At 45.6% G+C, this 22,361-nt stretch overlaps 1 protein-coding gene and 1 long non-coding RNA gene across 3 annotated transcripts in view; one reads left to right on the plus strand and one right to left on the minus strand.

Annotated features, from left to right (window-relative positions):
* Positions 1-22,361, minus strand: part of KIZ (kizuna centrosomal protein) — a 2,038,369-nt gene that overhangs the window by 798,301 nt on the left and 1,217,707 nt on the right. The window lies entirely within an intron of this gene.
* On the plus strand, positions 2,025-3,030 carry LOC138468539 (uncharacterized). Its single transcript, XR_011268312.1, has 3 exons — positions 2,025-2,092; positions 2,195-2,276; positions 2,638-3,030. It is a non-coding gene; the product is annotated as an uncharacterized lncRNA (long non-coding RNA).

Genomic DNA, 22,361 nt, shown 5'->3' on the forward strand with positions numbered 1-22,361 from the left:
ATGGGATGTTTTTACGGTTACGCCGCAATTGTTCCAACCTTATACAATTTAATACTCATGCGGACGTATTACAGACTAGATTGCTAGATCGCGGTTATCCGCGTAAACTTATCAAACATTCAAGAAAAAGAGCGCGATATACCAATCGGGATGCCCTTTTAAGACCTAAAAACAAAACTGTGGACAAAGAACAGTTGGTGTGTGTGTCCACTTTCTGCCAACACAGTGAGACAATTAAAGCTATTATTTTGAAAAATTGGAGGATCCTGAATTCCACAGATCTTCAGTTAGAGAAACCTTTATTTGCTTTTAAAAAAAGCAAAAATTTAGGGCAGAAACTAACCCGGGCCTCTAGACTTCCTGTACGCATTAACCAGGTCAGAGATATTAACCTGAATCAGGTTAAAGGCCACTATCCATGCACTTGATGTGCAGCTTGTAAATTTTCTAAAAAAATTACAGACTTTTCCTATAATGGTAGATCTTGGGCACTACGTACATTCACTACGTGCAAAAGTAAGAATGTTATTTATGCTATCCAGTGCCCGTGTCAGCTCTTGTACGTAGGTAAAACTTCTAGGGAAGTCCATCTACGTATCAATGAGCACCGGTCTAAAATTAGAACACGCAACCTTTCGGCTCCACTAGTCATTCATTGCGTAGAAATGGGACACAACCCAGACTCCTTAATTTGGTTCTGTTTGGAAAAATGTTTTGCCAATAACACAATACAACTAGCTAATAAATTGTCCTACAAGGAACAAATGTGGATGTTCAATTTAAAAACACTCCACAAAGGCCTGAACACATTGGAGTCGTGGGACTTCAATAGTCGTTAGCAAGTTTGTTATGCATTTCTCTATTTGCCCTCTATGGCTATTACGATTGTTTAGCTATTTAGTCTAATTGATACAATTTAACATCATTTATATTAGAATATCGTCTTTCAGCCAAAGCTTTCTTACCATCTTTCTTGCCTATCTCTGGTCTATAAATACTCTTTTTGTTATTGCATAGTAGCTCTAGAATTGCTTAGAGATATGGTGCTCGTTACATGGTTCTGTAATATTTAGAACCAACTAGTAAACTATTGGATTGTACACCACGCCTATATTGGACTACAACTCCCAGAATTCACTTAGTATGGTGACGGCAGCCCAAAATTTATTTACGCTGTTTTTTGTCTGATATATATTTATTTTTAGTGTTTACTTATTATTATTTTTTCTATCAACAGCGGCGCCCTTCATTATTATTTTTTTCTAATTTGGGCTGCATTATTTGCGCTTTGCTTTGCTTGTGGCATGTCTTTACTGGCAGCACTTGCTGACATGCGCAGTCAGTTTTTAGCTTTGCCTTTAAAAAAGGCTTCTGTGTACTATTGGCTGTAGCCAGTCACTCCTTGCAGGTCCCTACACACATGCGTAGCGTTTCATATTTGCAATTAGTTTGAAACTAAGAGATTACCATCTGGTCTCTCTTTCTGCTGGACAATTTCATTATATAACAACCGTCTTGCAGGTAAGCGTGTGGCTAGCCTTCCTGCAATGTTAATAGCTCTTCAGCTACAGCCTTCTGCACAATTAACTTTGCAGCGCCGCCCTTTAGACTGCTGTTTGTTGTCCTTTGAGCTCGCTATCACATTTCAATTGTACGAGCCGTTCTAATTGATTTATTTGGCACTTCGTGTGTTTATATTTAAATATAGCACCGTTTATCTTAGATTGCTGTCATTTGCCTTTAAGTTTACCTTCTTATTTCAATTGTGCTCGTAGTGCCATCTGATTTATTGGGCTTTTCGTGTCTTTATATTTATATTTAAACACCTTTTGGATTCCTTAGAATGGTGTGGTTGTCCGTCGGCTGCCTCCCGTTCTATTGGTGTTCTTTAGATGCATTTTCATGCAGTGCCCTTGCATTCTGGTAAGCCGTGGGTCACTGCTTGCCATTTAGCATTGTAATGGAGCTCTTGTGCCATTTTTTGCAGTAATTTGCAGACGGCGTTGAAGGCTAAGGCTAAGTGACGCTGCCTCTTCACTTTTCAAATACATGTATTGCTGGATCATCTTAAACTGCATGGGGCGCCCTTCAGGTGAGATATTAGTACTTTTGCCTCAGTTATAGACACTCTACTTTGAATTTAGGTTTTTCATTCACCTGACCTAGTGCATTCTGGTCTTGTTTCTTGTTTCAGGTTATGTTTCAGTCCTGAATTGTTTCGTGTGACTGGCCACACTACACTGCATAGATTGTTGCAGTAGTAAGGTTTTCATCAGGTTAGTCCACTATTAGTCCTTTTTTAGACACAGATATTGCCAGTGAGATTCAGATATATATTATTATATTATATATACACATTCTTGTTGCCGATTCACCATGGTCCTGAAGGTTCCCTCTCACCTTGCACGGTTCTCTTCTGGGAGTCACTTACCCTTTTGCTCTGGTTTACACAGCTGTTGTAGCGGGGGCCGTGTATGCTTATTTGTATTATGGTATACGCGGTTCCTAAATTGTTTTGAATAATTCAGGCTGCTAGCCAGCAGTCCTGTTTCTCTTTTTTAATTGTATGTTATAAGCAGTCGGCAAAGACCTTTTCATGTAGTAGCTTATAGTCCCTTTTGCGTATTTGTTTTGCAGAATGGTAACATCCACCTCCTGAAGAAGACGTTCAGTTAACCATTACTACACGTCGAAACCGGTCGAGAGAAAAATTTTTACAGGGATGTGATCTTTGCATCTGTTTTTTCTATCCACCCTGACAATAGATTGGTTGTGAATTATTTCTATTGTTTGTAAAACACCGCAATAATGTGTGTTATTATGGGGATTAGTTATGAATTCCTCTTCCCCATTGGTTTTTAGCATGTTTTTTGGTGTTTTTTAGTTCTTTGGATGAGTGCCACGGTATGATGAGTTGTGTGCGTATGAATGAACTGGGTATGTTGATTATGAGTGATGAAGTTTTAGCCGATTTTCGGCATATTGTTGCTGCTGTTTTGTTATGTTAAAATGATTAGTGTACAATAATTTTGTGTGATTTATTCACCAGTTTTCAATTTTTGTATCTTCAATAAATTTGGATACATTTTTTCTAATTATACTTTGCTCTGGACATATCTTTTCTGTTTCTTGATGATAAAGGAGTACCGACTTTGGTTTGGTGGTAATTGTGATAAATATGTTCTATGTACAGTGCTTTGCCAAAAGTGCTATATAAATAACCATTTGACCACTAGATTAGATATAGAATTTATCATGGAGTCCTTGCATCTCTGCACTGTTGTATCATAACATTGGCATACCATTAGGTAGTAATAGCTCCAGGAAATTAGGACTTTCATTAAACATCAAAAGACAATTCTGCTATCGAATCTCAAAACACACAATACAAATTCATGTATGCTTTAGTATATAATTGGCTAGGTTTTTGTGATTTCAACATTTAAATATATATAGGAGAGATCAAATGGCCAGAAATAATGAAAGGTGTATTCTGTCACAATGCAGAAAGCTGCCGCATAGTAATGATTTCCATACAGTTTTTTCACACGTCGGCTGGATGTCGCATACATTTTACTCTCTTGCGAAGGAGAAAAGTCATTTTTACTCTCTTAAAATCACATTTACTCTCAAAGTTTAAAAATAGAGAGTAAAATACTCCCACCTCAAAATATTATCTGGAGCACTGGGTCCTGATAGCTGAAAAAGGAAAAGCTCAACAGTGTGCTGTGCTCAGGAGTCCCGCCTTGTCCCGTGCTCAAAACGTGGGGAAAGGGAGACCCCTGGCTACCACATCCAGACTTATCATTTGTGAACACTTCTTTCTTTCTTGTGAATCTTAACCCACACTCTTTTTGGATTTAGTTGTAAGGATTGGCAATCTTTTTTTTCTTTTTTAGTATAGGCCTTTTTATTTGACAAGACGCCATTAGCACAGCCTTATTATAATTTGATGGTCGTAACTTGCTCCCATCTTAGATTTAGGTTTAGATTAGGCATTATTCAAACCTGCACATACAGTTTAATAAACACCCTTAAATTGTGATCACTTGTTTCTGTCTTTACTGTTGCCACCATGAGTTCCTTACAGTAAGGAGATGTTTTATGAATGAAAAAGTTCACAATGTTAAAGAAATTCATAGCTGGAGACTAAATATATACTATGGTGTTGTGGCAGGCAGGGTAAATGTCAACTTCGGGTGGACATGATGGCCCTGGCCTGTTATTGATATCAACTTTTTTCAATATAGTGTTCAGTACCACTTCAGGGAGGGCAGGGCCACTAAAGTTTCTCAAGCCCATGCCAGGTACTTCCAAGCACAGCATTCCAGCCCGGCGCACCCATGAAAGGCATATTTATTGCTATTAGCATTTGGAGCTCCATCTGGAGTAAGGATATATTTTTTTCAGGAAACCAGGCTTTGCGCATGCTTCCCTTAAGAAGAAATTACACATATGCCCTTGATTGGAAATAACATTTTCCAGGACTTGGATATGAGCCTGGAGGTGTGCAGGCGAATGGGCAGGCAGGGCAGGGGGGTTGAGGTGGGGCACTACAGTGAAAACCTGTCCTAGGGCACCGCCTCCAAGGACAGGGTGAAGGCTGGACAGAGGCCCGGCATGAAATGAGGGTGGCTACTTTCAGATATCACGTGCTTGTTCTGCATCTCCAGCATGTATTAATATATAATGCAATCATAATCGTAGAGCAAAGCAAAGTAACAGACTAATCAGAGTGGATGGCGTAGCAGGGAGAGAACTGTGTAAACTAGGTGGAATATTGTTGTTTGCTGCCATCTCAGGGTAGCTGGTATAAAGCGATAGGATGAGAAGATAGAACGTTAAGGAGTTTGGGATCAGGTCATAGGCTGAGCACCTGTTGCACCGATGGGTACAACCAGCAGGTCACAGAACTAGGTTGCCATCAAAAGCATTTGGCTCTGCGATCATGTGCATTTTTGAAAGTGTTCACTCATCAACATGATGCACCTTCCACAATAAAATGAAATATAGTTGACAGTATGATATTTAGATGCACTAGCTAAAACTTTACTGAAAAATAGAAAATGCCTAGTTTCAACGCAGGTATTTAGGAATGGAATTTCAGCACACTCTTTAATAAAATAAAATAAATACATACTGGTCTTTGGAAAACAGGATATAGTTTGCTTAACAAAAGTATTGTTTTCGATTATTGCAATTATTTGAAAAAGAAATAACTTTGCTTGCCTAGCACTCCTACGCAGACATTTGGCACATTCAAGAGTGGAGAACATGGTTACAGCTGCACTCTCTCGGTTAGCCCCTTTGAACTTGCAGCGAACAAAGACCATAGGGTGTAGAAAGCCCTAAGGGCAAGAGAGGAATGCAGACCAAACTGTACTTTCATTGAACAGAGTAATTTAAATAGCTAGCTGTGCTCCACAAGTGTCAATTTATTTAGCAAACCTCCAGAATTGCATAGCAAATTCCTATGCGACACTGCTTTTTTTATGCCTTGCACTTGCAAGCTTCTTTATCTTTGTCTTGAGACAACGTGCCGGTCCTGAAGAGCCGCGAGAACCTGATTAACAGCAGCCCACCAGCACCTTACATGAATATGGCCTCCAGGTTGGAGCAATATCCAGAGGGAGAGCGAGCAGTGTGGAAGCCGCAGAACTCACATGAATGTGGGACAAACCACAGGCTGTTTCAGAACACACCATGTGGTCAGCTGGCAACATGGACCAAACTTATACAGGGACAAATATGGTAAGGATGGGGTGTTACCTAGCATAGGTGCACAGTTCTCCAACTAATAAACATGGGTCACTTGCAGCAGTATCAGCAAAAAGAGGCACCCCAACCCTCTCCAAATGAACAATTACAGAAAAGTTGTTTGCAGACAACCAGCACTTTGACCATGAACAATAAGGTTTGTATAGTGTATCTATATAATAGATGCAGGGATAGGAAAATGGTTTAGAACCCCAATAAAGAGACTTACTTGGGGGAACACAGGCCCCCGAGAACAAACAGTGAGGAGAGTAGAGATGGGTGGAGTTGGAAGAGGAGAGTAGCGAGAGGTAGGAAGAGGGAAAGAAAAACGTGGGCATGATAGGAAGGAGACTGAGTCGGGCAGAGTCTCTGTAAGGCGCATCCCCACCGTCTGTAGAAACGTCTATGTAGAAATGTAAAAACTGGATAGAACAGGGACTGTTTTAGGAAGTCCCTGAGGAAGTTTAGAATTAAAAGCCACCTTGCCTTTCGGTCCTCACACCCTGCATAAGGTACAACTTAAACAATATCAGGGTCAATAATCAATACCTACTAACCTGGGGTCAGGGACTCCTGAGTTAGGGCGGGGTTGCTTTTCTAGACGAGAGAGACGGAAGGCCATAGGGCCCAATGGAATAAAAACCATTGAACTGTCTGTTAGGCTTGGAGTGTTTCTTGTGCCATCTGTAACAATATATAGTTATAAACTGAAGCTATATTTGCATACATTTGAATGATTGAATTGGGGAGGTTTGGTGGCCATTGATTGAAAGGATAATGGCATGCAGTTGCTCTCAGAACCTTCTTGTTGGCAAATTGTTATTAATATTAATGTAAACTTTTTTTGTGGTACGTCAATATAATCCTTAGTTATTGTAGGGTTTGGAATGTTATTTGAGAGGTTATGGGGCTTTTTGGAAATGTTCACACATTGTTGTGCTTGTGTTTTATTGCATACCAAACAAAGAAATAATTAAAGCTTGGGCAAAAAGGGGTTTCTCAGCATTGGAAAAGTCATGGTCCATTGACAAGTCATCTTGTCAACCTATGTATGAAGCTGTTTTTAAAAAAACAGAAAATGAAGTGAAAGTGTAGTCACATATGCTATGTTATGTTATGGTGCTTTTGTATAGCACCATATATAATGTTGGGATGGAAATTAGTCTTTTCCCACCCCTAGGCGTTTTAGAGTGAGGCGAATCCCATAAATAGCCACGCAATGGACCAGGGGGGAAAAGTTTGTGCTACGGCACCCAGCACAAACATAATATTGGGGAAATAATAGGTACATAATCGTAGGGCGTATATATACTGAGATGCCATTTTGTAGTAATGGAAGATACAGGCAGACCTACATGACTGTGCGGTAAATCATAGGCCTGGGGAAGAGACGTGAGCAGAATCGAACACGGGGGGAGGAGCATTGCGCTGCAAAATTCCCATAGAAACCTCCTATTGTTCCTCAATGTTGCATTTACTTGTAATCACAGCTAGGCCAATACAGACCCCACAACCTCCACCAACCATCCATGAGTAATGGCACCTATCAATGACCTGGCTCTAGAACCCCTACATTCCACGATAGTGAGTGACCCCAGCACACCAGCGATAAAACCAATGGTCATAAAAGATCTGAACATGCATGACCATTTCACCTCCTCCCATAAATACACCCTTTGTAGTAGGAGGTACAGGGAAGGATACATTATAGATCAAAAAGAGGGTGGAAGCGTTGGGTGCGAGAGGTGCGATATGGACAGAGCACAGAATGTGTGGGTCAGCATGATTGTGTTCCTTCGCTACCCCCTGGTGCCAGTCCCCGAGCCTCCCCGGTGCATGCCATAATGATGTAGTAGTAGCATTAGTGCACAAAAGTAGCATTGGAACAGCAACAAGTGAAGAACCTAACCTTCAGTCCTTGGAGAGATGAGCCCAGCTGACCCACGTGGGAAAAGACAAATGGCGGAGACTGGAACCAATCATAGCCTGGTATCCCCCTACGGAGCAGGACCATGCATACGGTCTCACCAATCAGCTGTGCGGGTATGTAATGATGTCATTTAGTGGCGCTGTGGACTCTTATAATGTACTGTTCATGAAAATTCAGGCAGAAAGTTCTCGAGCAGCAGAGTCCTCTGCTGACACCTTTACGTTTTGTACAATTAAACATTGTTATCCTTGCAAGCAATCTCTTGGCCTTTTTTCTCTAGAGGTTTGCATTCTTTCTGGTGTGAGCATAAAGGGACTTGCCTTCAATACCATTAGTATAATCTCAAAGCGCTGTGGGTTGAATGACCTTGGAGACCGTGGTCGGAGTCAGTGGAGAGAGTAGTATAGCATATAGTGCTTGGGTGCACTTGGTACATGTGTAGCCACAGTGGATTGTGCGGGTTGGCTGCATTCTAATGCTAGGAGTGGTGTGGTGGACGTGAGAGATCAGTGTAAAGTGTGCAGAAGGGAGGTTAGATTCTGAGTCTGCATTCTGGCTTTCGTGTGGCCTGTGAAGAAGATTATATTTTTCGTGGGGTATAGCTGCGTGCTGCCAAGATGTTCTAGGAGCAAGGTAGGTATGTGTGTAGCTAGGCCGAATTGATCGAGGGGTGTAGCTGCATTCTAATGTTTGTTGATGAAAAGAGAAGAGTGAGCATATTAGTAGGAATGAGTAGCTGGTTACCGGTTGGAGGACCCCGTACCCGGTTGTTTTTGGAGTTCAATGCACCGGCTGTGTCTGTCCTGGGGGTTTGTGGTAGTGGCTTTCCGAGAGGTACACTCTGGCCGGTGATGGTATGTTGTGTTAGCTCGGTCAGATGGTCCTTTCCAGACGGTTTGTAGGACTGGGTACTTGTATTATTCTCCGAAGAGTGCAGCCAAGTATAGTTACTTTTGTCTCTCCGGGGTGGGGTTCTTAGCCCTAATTCCTAGGTAGGCCGGGGTTGCCGCTATAGATCATATACCATCTGCAATGACTTAGGTGGACAAGCCGGTTGCGTACAGTTTGCCGCTGCCTAGGCCAATGCCTTCCAGCCTATAGGCCAGCTTCTGCGCCCCGACAGATTCTGTTTTTCCAGTGCGAAGTAATTTATTATTAGGGTTCCTTGGCACTGCTGTTGCTGTGTTTTGGTTTAAAAGCCAATTCTATCAAAAATGTGGCCATTGATGGATGGATTAGAGGCCTTAGGCGGTCCCATTTACGGAATCGGGAAGAGCCATGTTTTAAGCGCTTTACGGAATACCATGTTGTTGTGTCGAATATGGCGAGGCAGTGAGTTCCAAAGAGTTGTTGCTAAGGTAGAGTAAGCTGCCCCTTCAAACTTGGCTGAATTGGAGGCTGGAATCACCAGTAGCAGGGCCGTGATTGACCTTAGGGTGCGTGTTGGGAGGTAGGGCAAAATCTTCTGTTGGAGGTATGTTGAGCGGGCCTTGTGCACTGCTCAGTGGATGATGAATAGGATTTTGAAAGAGGCTCTTCGTGCAATTGGTAACCAGAGGGGTGTGCGGAGAGCAGGCGAGATGTGATCCCTTCATCCTAGTGCAAGAAGGAGTCTTGCTGCTGTGTTTTGGACTCTTTGGAGTTTGTAGAGTTGGTAGGCCGGTGCACCCAAGTACATGGAGTTCGAATAGTCCAGTCTGGTCATGACAATGAACATGATAGACGCCAGTCTGTTGGGGAAGGAGAGATAAGGGAAGATGCTTTTCAGGTGCCTGGAGGTGGTAGTGACAGGATTTGGATACATTGTTGATCTGGTCGGACAGAGTTATGCCTGAGTCCATTGTGCAGCCAAAGTTTTTGACTGTGTTTGAGATAGGGGGGGCCATGGGAGTGACTGCGGGAGTAGAGCTGTGTTGCCGCACACCATGATCTCTGTTTTCCCTGGCTTAAGAAGTAGGTGGTTTCTTGTCATCCATATGTCTATGACACTGACGCAAGCTGCTAGGTCGGGCGTTGATCAGAGCCTGTTTTGGGGATTCTCAGGATAATGTGGGTGTCGTCAGCATAGTTGCAGCAGGTGAGGTTGTGTGAGCGGATGATCCCTGGCAGCGGGGTCATGGAGAGTTGGAAAGGAGGCGGATTGGCAGGCGCCTTGTGGTACTCCTGTGTTTACAGGGCGAGGGGAGGAGGTAAAAGGGGGTAGAATAGTGATTTAATTCCTGTTGGAGAGGGACGAAGCAATTCACTTGAAAGCTGAGTCCCAGATTCCTATGGAGTGAAGTTGGTTGAGGAGGATTGAGTGGTTAATGGTGTCAAAGGCAGCTGAGAGATCAAGGAGAACAAGAGTGGTGCAGCCTTCAGAGTCTGCTGTGACTTTGAGGTCATTCGAGGTCAGTGTGGTTTTGGTTCTGTGGTGAGGCCGGAAGATGACTGAACAGGGTCTAGTAGGTTGTTGGATTCAGTGAAAAGGTTGAGTTGAGAGTAGGCAGAGCGGTCAATGAGTTTCGCCAGGAGTCTGGTGTTGAAGATGGGCCTCTAGTTGTTAGGCTGGAGGGGATCGAGACCTGCTTGTTTCAGATCGGGTTTGACATGCGCTACTTTGAAGGCGTCTGGAAGGTGCCAGAGGTGAAGGAGTCATTGAGTATGGACCTAGCTTGTTCTCCCACACCGGTGGAGAAGATGTCTTTGAGGAGTGAGGAGGGACAAGGGGGGACCCGGAGGGTCTGCTACTGGACAGCAATTTGAGGAATTCCTTGCTCGAGATGGGCTCAAAAGAGTTGAAAGTCGGGGCTGCGGGGTGTTGGGGTGAGATCATGTGGGGCGGGTGTTGGATGGGGCGTGAGATTGGAGAGTTTGGCATTAAGGGTAGCCATTCTGTTCAGTGCTGTACTGTGGAAGTGTTCAGAGAGGGAGTTGCAGAGCGCTTGCATGGGCACGGTCGCGGCATTGGTGCATGTGGGCTGCACCAATTCCGATATGATCCTGTGGAGCTCTTTACTACTGCTGCGGCAGCTAAGGATTCTTTTATTGTGGTAGGGATTTTTGTGCCTTTCCGATCTCGGATTTGTAGTTAAATTGATGGTGGGCGATTTGTTGAGGGTTTTTTTGTAAGCTCACCTTTTGCGCTCGAGGTAGAGGTCTATCAGTGGTCGGGAGTGAGCGTAGCAAGGCTTCAGCCAGGACAGGTAGTACCTTGACCATGTTCCAACATTTGTGCTTGTGTGGTGGGACAGGGCGGGCCTTGGGAGGTGGGGCTGGTGTGCAGACAGAGAAAGGTAAGGCTGAATGGTCTGTCCAGTTGAGTGGTTTGGGGCTGGACAGCAAGACAAGGTCAGAGGAGATGAAGAGTGCATCAAGGGCATGGCTTCCGGTGTGGCTGGGACCTGTGGTATGCCAGGAGAGGTTGAGTGCCTCTAGGCTGTCGATCAGGGGTTGGGTCATGGAGCTGTTGGGTACATCAAACCAGAATAAAGTCCCCCAGTAGCATGAGTGAAGGATGGTTGACCAGAGTGGTAGCTAGTGAGTCACAGAGATTCTTTGCAAAAAGTCTATCATATCCCGGTGGTCTGTAGATGAGCGGGAAGCTGTGTGAGAAAGTGGGCCGCAGGGAGAATCTGACCAGCAGGGATTCACAGTTAGCTGTGCGTGGCTGTGTTTCGGTGAGTGAGACAGAGATGTGAGGTTTTTGGAGGATGTCCACTTCTCCACCTCTGGAGGATCTGTTGTGGGGGATGAGTGCATAGTCAGGAGGGAAAGGCCTGTGTGCGACTGGTTTGAAGTCATCATTGAACCATGTTTCAGTGATGAAGACGAGATTGGGCTTGTCAGAGGATAGTAGGTCAAAGATGCTATTTCTGTTTTTGGCCACAGTGGCCACGGAGCGGGAATTGAATAAGAGGCAGGTGACTTGGTGGGGGGAGGTGGTTCCTATGATGCTAGTGGCCGGGCGGACATGGCAGGTCTGGGTGGCTGGTGGGGAGGTGATGGGAGCGGTGGGTGGTGGGGTGGGTGGTGGGACTGGAATAGTCTGACTAGTCCGGGATAATGTTTGAAGCGGGGGAGAAGGCGTGAGGTCTGGATGGGGCGGGAAGAGTGAGCGTGCAGTGCCCAGTTTGCATGAGATGGGAGGGAAATTGGAAGGGGAATGGGGTGGGCGGAGAGTGGTGCCGGTGAGGTGAGTGGTGCCAGTGTGGTGGGCAGGCACTGGGTGGCTGATGGATGGAGTGTAAGTCTAGATGGAAGTGGAGGAGTGGAGGTGGTAAGTGAGAAGTCGTGTTCAAAGAGGAACAATCAGGGAGTGGCTAACAGGGAATTCCTGACAGCAGGGCTGTGGGTGGTGTGGAGGGAGAACTGATGCAGGTGAGGTGAGGCATGAAGAGTTTAGGGTGAGGGCCGGTCAATTTTCCCGACTTTTGTGCGTTTGGGCATGAGAGGTGTGTGAGAGAGGGTGGGGGTGGGTTTGAGGGGAAAGGGGATGACGCAATAGTTCTGGAGAGAGCGAGGCGTGCCACGCTGAGAGAAGGGAAAGTGGTGGAAGGGGGCTGGAGGGTGAGGGGATGCTGAGGTGGGTTGTGTGTGTGAGGGGTGTGGGTATAGCAGGTGGAGAGGGAAGGGGGTTAGACTAAGGGGGCTTTGGAGAGAGGCGGTCAGAGAGTTGGGCCCGCTTGGGGGAGAGGTGTCGGGTATTGGTGGGAATGGGGCAGGTGGCCAGGCGAGGCGAGGTGGAGGGGAGGGAGGGAGAGGAGGTGTGTCGGCGGGATGACAGGGTTAGTGGAGTGGCATGGGACTCCCCATGTATGCGTGTGTTTGGTCAGGATTGGAGGGGGGTTCAACGGGTTCTGGCTGTGGCAGGAAGCAATGAGAGCAGAGGAGCTGATCTGCGGGATGACATGCTGCGGGGAGGAGCAGATGGAGTAGTAGTGGTTTGGAGATTGTGTTAGGAGCGCCAGAGTGCTCCTATGGCTTGGGAGTTGGAGATGGCATGGTGTGGTGTTTTGGCTGGTATGGGCAGGGATGAGGGCAGTGGGATGATGTATTGGGGGTGGAATTTCTGGGGGAGGTGCAGATGTTGTAGTGGTGGCTTGGAGATTGTGTTTGGAGAGCCAGAGTGCTCCTCTGGCAGGGGAGTGTGGAGGATTGGGGGTGGAGATCATTCTTAGTGATTGAACAGGGGTAGGGCTTGTGAAAGGGGGGAGAAAATGCAGAAGTCTTAGGGGGCTGGGTGGAGGACAAACAGTTTGTGGTGCACCAGATGTCTCCTCTGGTCTGAGGGATGGTGGCGGTGCGAGTGTGAAGGATGTAGGTGGCCAGGGTGTAGGATGTTTCTGGATGGGTAGAGAGGAAAGTCTTAGCTACTTACTTGTAATTGTATTCTCCAGCATTGGTATCTTTCATAGATTCAGATGCTTGAATACTCCCCGCCGTCAGACTGGAAATCCTCGGTGGTAAAAATTAATTATTACATTTTTTTTAATATACATCCCTTCTCCCCTAGAGAATGCATGTAGATACTTCATTGTGGCTTATGAGCCACTCCATTGTGTAGTCCATCCACCTCACTTTGGTCCTTTATGGCCATTCCTTTATGGCCCCAACCAATGAGGTGGCAGGGCTTAAGCTCCGCCCCAGGCAGCCATCTTCAGATTTTTCACCTCAGACAAAAAAATCCTCCAGCTCTCTGAGCTTTCAAAATTCTTTCACCACTCGAATATACGGAGGACTTCTTTGTCCAGGAGGGATTCATCCCTGTGAACATCAGCTTCTTCATGCATTATGCAGTGACCTATGAGCTAACCATATAGCCTGGATTTGAAAAAGGCAGCTCTGCCAAAACACGTGTCATCCACAAAGGCTCTAATATCACAAAAATAAAAGGAATTTATAACTCTGATCATAACTACTTGCCTATTCCATTATTTTTCGGCGCACTACGAAGGTATAGCTCAACACAACCAATACCTTGTGTGTGTAGTATATATTTTTCTAATATATTCTACTGTTTTCCCCTCCTCAGGAGCTTGCTATTCTGAGTCTTTGGACTCTGAGAAACGTTTTTGCTAGTTCTTTTTCTGGGGGCCGAGTTCGACACCACCATTCCCAGGGTAAGTCCATCGGCGGACAGAGTAACAGCCATCCTCCACTCGACATCATTGTTCCTAGAAAGAGACAACCACGGTAAGCTCTTTCAAATCTATGAAAGATCCAATGCTGGAGAAGAAATGATTACAGTCCTTAGAAGTGGCAGAAATTGGTCATGAAGCACTAAGTAAAAATGTGAGAAAGTCTTCCAGTCACTCAATGTGTTTGAAGGTGTGTGTAGTGTGGGAGTGTGGTAGTATAGTGTGGGAGGGAGGCTCGCAGGTGCTGTGATGACAAATGGATGAGAAACAAACACAGCTGTCTCTCTGTTCAGAGTTTTAAGTGGTTACTATAGGCACACATTGAATATGATGGCCTGTCCCTCTCACCTGAAAAGGAAAGAAAAGGAGCACCTAGCTCATCCCTTCATACTGTTGTGTCCTACCTCAGATGCATGGGCTATTGTCATAGACCTCACTCTGCTACTGACGACCAAGGAATTCTCCTACTCTCCTCAACTAAGTATTAGTAAGTGCTTCCAATAAAGTTCTCTTGTATAGGAGTTGCAGGCTCCGCTTGCCCCAAAGGCACAACTGCCAAAAAATGCACTCCAGACACTAGTGAGGGTTGCCCAAAGTCCTTTGGCGCCTGCACAGAGGCTCCGGCCTTTCATATTTGTGGTGACGCTGCTTGAATTCACCATGTGCATGCATGCATGCATGCATGCAGGCGTACCTGCCTAAGGCCTACACTATGTGTGGCGCGGATCTGTGACAACTAGAGCCCGTCACGCTATTACATCCCTGCCCCACCATAATAACAGATGTTGAAGTTCACCCTAAAAAAATAACCTCCACACAAAGTCCTTCAGTCTCTCAGCAGGTTGAGCAACTCTCTTTGAGGGGAACCTGCGAGTTTCAGGAGATGACGCAAGATATTGGCATTCAGGCATCTCTACTTTTCTCTGGATTTCCACATCTGGCCTCATCTCCTCTTCAGTCCCGATGGATCTTGCCGGGGGAATACTACTGGGCTATCTTGCTTCTGGCTTCTCCAAAGTGTCCCTCCAGCCAGAGATAAGCGGGATTGGTTTGAAGTAAGATGAGTTTCTGGTGATGGATGATGTTTCTCGCTGGGCAGTTATGATACTCCTCTCCCGACCACAAGAGGCGTTGAATTGAAAGTCAAAAATAATTTGTTCTGGGGTTGAGTGTTCCTTACCAACACATCACTGCCCACATCAATGGACAGTGTTCGAGCTCCTCTTTGTCGACTTTCCGCATCATTCAATCTCGCACTCTTGGTGGTGTATGACTGAACAACAATTGCCAGAGGCCTCCACTCCGGGATCGTAGAGATGGTTGTTTTATGAGTTCTTCCCAGCAGAGCAGTTGTGGGAGCCACCTGGTGGCTGCATGGGTAGCTGAGCGGTACTCTCTCAAGGAACAGAATATGACACTTTCTCCTTCTACTTGTTCTTCAGAGGCAAACCTTAAGGTTTTATTGAGGGTTCCGTGATGAATCTGATGTCATCACTCCTTTCCCAGACGCAACCTACCATTTGCCCAGGGGACGGCATCCGCTACCTGATCCTGACCCTGGGGCGGCTATATGAGGGAGGACCACACGGGGGGGAGATGAACCTCAGGGGGATCACCTGCATCATCAGATGAAAACATATCCCCCTTTACCTTTTTGGGATATGGCCTCCATTGCTCATGCCTTTATGGCATTCTGTGACAGTCCCCTTCAACCACCAATAAAACCTACTGATGACATCTTTCAATATTCTGTGAATAGAATGCCAAGGACTGCACATCATTCCCATGTATATAGAAACACTGGGACGAGGAGGCTGAGCAGAGCAATGAGGATCGGTGAAGCCGGGAAGCCCAGGACACGCTCTAGTGGTTGCAAGCGTACGATAGGTGCTGGGACATTTAAAAACCTCAACCAGCATGGAGAAAGGGGACGCTGTCTGGGGAAGCTGTGTCCCCTCAGTGCCGACTGATGGACTGCCGAGCCCCAGAGAAGAACGTGGAGCCTGGAGGCTCGAGGAGACACCAGAAGCAGGTTTGGTGTGCCGCCACCGTAAAAGAAAAGGGAAGTCTTCCTGACGACCACGGAAACTGAAAAGCAGCACCAGCACCGCCCGAACATGGAGAAGGGCTCAACAGCAGAATGGGAGCCGCAAAGAATGTGAATGCCGCTATGCGAAACTGGTGAGCCTGTGAAGCAGAAACGGGACGGCGGAGCGTTGCTTCACATTGACTGCGAGAGGACCGGAGAATGCCATAAAAAAAACAGCGAGTCCAGAGAAGCGAAGCTGGGACATCGGGCCACTTCGGCAATGTTATGAACACCAGATAAGAGCACGTAAAGTGAATGACAAGGGATTTGAAACCCAATACGTCAAAAGGAATATTAACAGAAGTCCGGTATGAACATGTATAAAGTGAACTGTACGAGAAAGTCCTGGCAGGAGATTATACCAGACAAAGTCAATTTTGCAAGTGTATAAAACGAAATGTACGAGAAAGTCCTGGCCGAAGAGTATACCAGCCAAAGTCAAGCTTGCAAATCAAATTGCATTGAATGTGGAAAAGAACGGAGTTGCGAGCTGAGTGGGGAGCAGTCTGCTGCAGTCTTGTGTTCTGACCACATCATTGTGTTTAGGAAGTGGTTAACAGCACCAAAAACACCGCGGAGCGGAGCGGAGTTGCGAGCTGAGTTGGGAGCAGTCTGCTGCAGTCTTGTGTTCTGACCACATCATTGTGTTCAGGAAGTGGTTAACAGCACCAAAAGCACCGCGGAGCGGAGTTGCGAGCTGAGTTGGGAGCAGTCTGCTGCAGTCTTGTGTTCTGACCACATCATTGTGTTCAGGAAGTGGTTAACAGCACCAAAAACACTGCAGAGCGGAGCGGAGTTGCGAGCTGAGTTGGGAGCAGTCTGCTGCAGTCCGCTGCTTACGCGGAGTCGTAGCAGGATGGAGCCTGACATGAGACCGCATCCAGTTTCCCACGCGTGGTCACCCCCCATGGGAAAGAAATTAAGAACTAAATCCGAACCGGCCCTGAAACCGGCAAGAACTGGCGCCGTACAAATGGGCACGGAGCGGGTGGAAATCCTGACAGCGATCCAAAAGCATCTGCCTTCAGAGGGAACGGTGAGTGAATTTGTCATCTTAAACTCCCCCACTTCACCTTCACCTCCCTCTACGATTGAAACTTTTTCTGAAGGTGCTCCCAACGCTCGGCCGGAGAGGTCAAATCACGGGTCGAGCAAGCATAGTGCCACGACTCCACCTGTATGTACTTCTATCAGGGTGCCGTCCCTCACCCCGGGTGAACCTAAGAAAACACAAAGTAAACGAGATGTCGATGCTGACGCATTTACACCTTTGGAAGCCCAGTCCCTAGCTGAGCCCTCAGGGAGAGTAGACCTCCTGGATCCTAGGACCTCCATCCCTACCTCTTCCGTGAGTCCAGGGGACACCGCTAGGGTGCGTCTGGAGGCCGCTGGTAAGGTGAGGTGGGAAAACGCGACGGGTGACAAGGGGACGCCCGGCACGCGGGCCACCGAGAGCCATGGAGTGGCAGGCCAAAGGGAGACAACTGACACGAAGGAGCTCCAAATGGTAAAGGAAAATGAAAACCCGCGGGCGTGCACTCGCGAACCAAGCCATAAACCGGGTGGTGCCCCACATGCAAATACGAGTACACAGTTCGCTGATATAAATTCTGAGAGTGGTGAAGGAGCGAAGGGGGAGACCCAAAATCCCCAACAACCCCCGCTCAATGTACCACAAAAGGAAGGCCTAGATGGCAGCTACAAGGTCACTCAGGTAACGGCATTGATCCACGGAAATCCTAGTGGTGCGTCACCCACTTTAAAACAAACAAAAAAAGCGAGTAAACATCCTAAAAGACGATCAAATGAACGAAAGCGCTGCTCGGAGACGAGCAGCAGCGAAACGGACTCAGACCTAGATACGGACTTATCTACAGACGCAGAAGAACGGATAAGATACGACGAGGCAGCGATCGAAGTGGACTCAGATACTGAAACTACAGAATCGGCTGACCTGATAAAGAAATCAAAGGTTGCATCAAATTCAGAAATCTTGGAAAAAGGGGGATCTTAAAGCTCAACCGACCACACCTTCTTAAAAATAGGAAGAAAGAGGGTACTCCAAGAAAGCAAAAAAACTGGTCACAAAAGATCAAAGTTCGTATCAGAGACGCCAGAACAAATGAGCAAAAAAGTACGAACTAGAAGAGACGTGCAACTAAAGGGGCCTTCCATCCCTCCAAACCAAAACTTCTTGAAGGCCTTTTTCACTCAACATCAAAAAAGAAAAATTCTAACAGAAGACGAAGTATCGGACGCAGACATGTTGGAAGCAGTAGGGGATCTCCCACAAGCTCTTAAAGTGAGAAAATCTGTTTTCGACGCAAATGACATCCAGAGACAGGAGCAGCAAAATGAAAAAGTAAAAGTACAAAGTCTAAAAGACACGGAAGAGCTATTAAGAAACAATATAACAGCTGAGAATACGAATCTAGGCGCGAGGGAGAAACTGATGGCCTCTTCAATTAGCCAACCTACTTCTTACCCAAAGAAAGTAATTCAAGAGACGAAAAGCCAAACAGAAAACCCGAGCAAGGGATCGGAGGTGGTTAAGGAAGTAGAAGGGCAGATCATTAGCGATTCAAACCCAGAGAAAAACCAAGCAGTTGATGGGGAGCAGCGGGTGGCTTGGACCAGACCACACCTGTCGCTGGTCTCCCAAAACAAACCAGTCTCAGAGGTAGGGGATTTGTCCAAAACCCTTTGGGACCAGGTTTTAGCGAACAAGGGCGAAGTAATCAAACCATGCTAAATGAAAACGGCCATAGCCCTCGACGAGACTCCTCATATAATGACCTCCAGGCAACTACACGAAGAAAAGAACAAAAAGAGACGATTAAGTGATATAGCGGCAGCAATGCAAAAGGACTCGCCGAGTAAAAAACCAGACATGATTGCTATCATGTCGGCTCTGACTATTGTGCTGGCCCCATTTTGCAAATTATATGAGGCGATCAAAGAAGAGGTGAAAGACAACACCGCTATTTTATCCAACATGATGAATAAAATGTCTCACGTTGAAAGCTATATCACAGCCATAGAAAATCGTGATACCTCTCCTCATCGCAATTGGGAAAGTAAAATCAGTAAACTTGAGAAAAAGATAGAAATTATGGAACAAATAAACAACTAGCAGAGGGCTCAACTAAACAGCCAAAAACCACAAATCCAGTTATCACAGCCGCAGCCTAAACTGATAGGAAATACCACTCAAACGCTGTTAGCGTGGAAAGAGCCAGTTTTCATCAACAAATCCACATCCAAAAGGCTTGACGAAAACCAACACCAGACAGTCGATTTAAGAAGTCCACCCAAAGACGAAAATCAGTCCTGAGTCCTAATAAACAGCAAAAAAACGAAGGCAAACCTGCAAGAAAAGGTAAATTTAAACATCCAACAAAGATGCATAAAGAAGGTGACCTCTCCCAAATCACTGCAAACGGCAGAAGAATTTATGCTAAAGTCTGACTTAATGAACATGTCGATCTATGAAGAAAACGAGCAAACAGAGAAAAGCAGAGACATAGAGCAGATAGAGCAAATTGTCGGACTAGATTTACATCAAAAGGACCAAAACGGAGACAACAGAGGGGTCGAAATGGAAAATGGAAATAAAGAGGCCACGGCGGCACCGCAACAAAACCGAGGAGTCATCGCCCCTAAAGGGAGACCTAAAACAGCTTCAGAAAAGGCAAGTACCAAGCCTAAAGGACTCAATGAAAAAAGCAGCCCAGTGAAATCAAGAGCCCAAATGGGAGAAAGAGGAGATCATAAAACAAATAAAGACGTACTAAGAGTGTTCAAGCTTGAGCAAGGAGAGTCAGAGAGCGGCCACCTGATTTTGAACAGACCCACAGTCATGAAGATTATGAACAAAACGAAATCTTTATACAAAATCAGACCAGCAGATGTGGTGTTAGTAGAACCATACCACAGAGAGAAAAGGGCCAAAGCCTATGTTCACATTAAAGCAGGAGAAACAGAACGGATTGACCAACTGGCGTACGAAGAATTAAAGTCATTGGGCTTCACCCTGACTGAGATTACAAAGCCGACGGAGTTAATATTGCCGAGCAAGAAAAAGGCTGATATCGCCGTTAGATCAGTGCACTATAAATCAAGGACGGAAGACCTGTATCGCCAAAACCGCAGACAAGAGGCAGTAGAGAAGGATGGACTACGAGGGCCCTACCGTGACCACCACTGGGACAAGGAGATAAAGAAAACCACACGAAAGAGATATCACGATACTCGTGACGAAATCTGGCAACGTTACAGAAATGATCAGCGGGACAGGGTTTATAGTCGTTCTGAAGGTAGTCCGCCTCGAGGAAGAAAATCAGAGCAACAGAGTGAAGTAGGCAATGAAGCAAGGAGGAGAGACAATAAAAACAGCTCTCTAGACCTCAGAAATGGTGTAAAATCTGTAAACCAGGAATCAGGCCCCTGGAAATGGTTCACTCAAAAATGGAATAAAAACAACAGAAAATAGCAACGACCTGGGTCGTTCAACGTTGGCGATTTTACACTCTGCTACGATGAGGAACGCCCTGAAATAGAGACCTTTACTCTGTGCTCGTGGAACACAAGAGGGCATGCCCACTTGACAAAGGTCGGTGAGGTAAACCTGGGGTTTTACGATATGATATGTCTCCAAGAGACATGGCTGATGGATAAACCTGTATTGGACGGCTACACAGTTGAAATTTCAGCGGCAGTGAAAGGCTTACTAGGCAGACCATCGTCTGGCCTGTTGGTGGCGATTAAAACGGGCCAAGGGTTATCGGCTCCAATTAAATGGAAGGAGGCATACGAAGTATTGGTGGTGTTGACCTCGTGGAAACAGGTAAGCGACAAAAATGAAATCAGCTCTACAAAAAATGTAGCAATTATAAATTGTTACTGGAACCCTCAACGGATGTCTATTAAAACATTCTGTGACAACATGAGGGTCACCATCGATAAATTGTATGAGAACTTTGACTCGATCGATTTCATAATATGCGGTGACTTTAACACAAAATGCAGTGTGCTAAGGCCCACGGGTTTGGGTAATGAAAAAGGGAACAGATCAAGAGAAGCAGCTTACGAACGAGGGAAAGCCTTGAACCAAGTTATTAAAGCAAGAAACATCCAAAACGTTGCCAATCTCTTCCCCTTTCAAGTAAATCTCCCAACATGGGAACGAAACTCTGCAAACGCGACCCTTGATTACATTTTTATTTCTGACGGCCTTACAGCAGGTATCACAAGCTTTAAAGTAATAAAAACAGAACACAGTGATCATAACCTGCTTACTTGTGTTTGGCAAGGCAGTAAACCGTCTAAAGAAACATATGGAACAACGCTCGACTTAAACTCCCAAAGAATAAGGCTTAAGATAAGAGAAGCGGACATCGCTAAAATCAAGCAAGGTTGGGTCGAAAAGGTTGATAATTTGCAGGAATTAAACCGTGATGAACGACCAAACTATTTACCCTTGTTATTGGCCTACGAGACCCAGGCTAAAAAGTCCACTAAGATACTCGGGACCGGAAAACATGCATTTAACAAAGCACTGGTTGATAAAAGAAAAGAGGTGCGCAAACGAAAAAGAAAAGTGAAAAAAACAAATGCCTCTGCCGATTGGGAGAAATGGAAGCAAGAAACAAAAGGGTACAAAAATTGGCTAAAACAGCAGAGAGCTTCCCAACTTCAATTAGATGCGGAGCTTATGATGTCCAAACTACAGACAAAAAAATCCAGTGAATTTTGGGGCCTTATAAAAGAAATGACAAACACTCCAGGCTCAGCGCAGACAAACGCGGTGGCCGAATCCAGCTGGATTGCTTATCTGACCCGAGAATTCAAGAGACCAGACGGCGAAGTGTACACGGAGATAAATCGGTCAAATTCATCCTGGATCGATGTATCCAACCCCAGTGAAATAGAAGCATCAATTAACAAACTAAAAACATCAAGAGCCCCAGGTCCAGATGGCCTTACAAATATGGACCTTAAGCGGTACCCGAAAAAATGGTCAGAATTGATTAGCAAAATCTTTCAGGAGTGTGGCAGAAAAAAGATGATCCCCGAAACATGGCGAACTGCGATCATCGTCCCCATTTACAAAAAGGGAGCCCGAAATGAGCCAGTAAGCTATAGACCCATCGCTCTTTTGGACATTATAGGCAAGATCTTAGCGACGCTGCTATTGACCCATTTTAAATCATGGGAACAAAACAGCCCGTCGAGGGACTTACTACAAACAGGTTTCCAAAAAAACGGGAGCACATCAATAAACATCCTAATCCTCAACATCCTGAAAGCTAAGGTCAAGGATGGGGCGCCCAGGATTTTTTTGGCTTTCGTGGATCTATCGAAGGCCTTCGATAAGATTGATCGTAACAAGTTATGGTCAAAACTACACCACTGGAAATGCCCGGAAGAGGTGTTGGAGCCAATAAAAGCCCTCCACGAGAAGACA

This window comes from Ambystoma mexicanum, chromosome 4q, assembly GCF_040938575.1.
Source record: "Ambystoma mexicanum isolate Mex_15411 chromosome 4q, UKY_AmexF1_1, whole genome shotgun sequence".
Taxonomy (NCBI): domain Eukaryota; kingdom Metazoa; phylum Chordata; class Amphibia; order Caudata; family Ambystomatidae; genus Ambystoma; species Ambystoma mexicanum.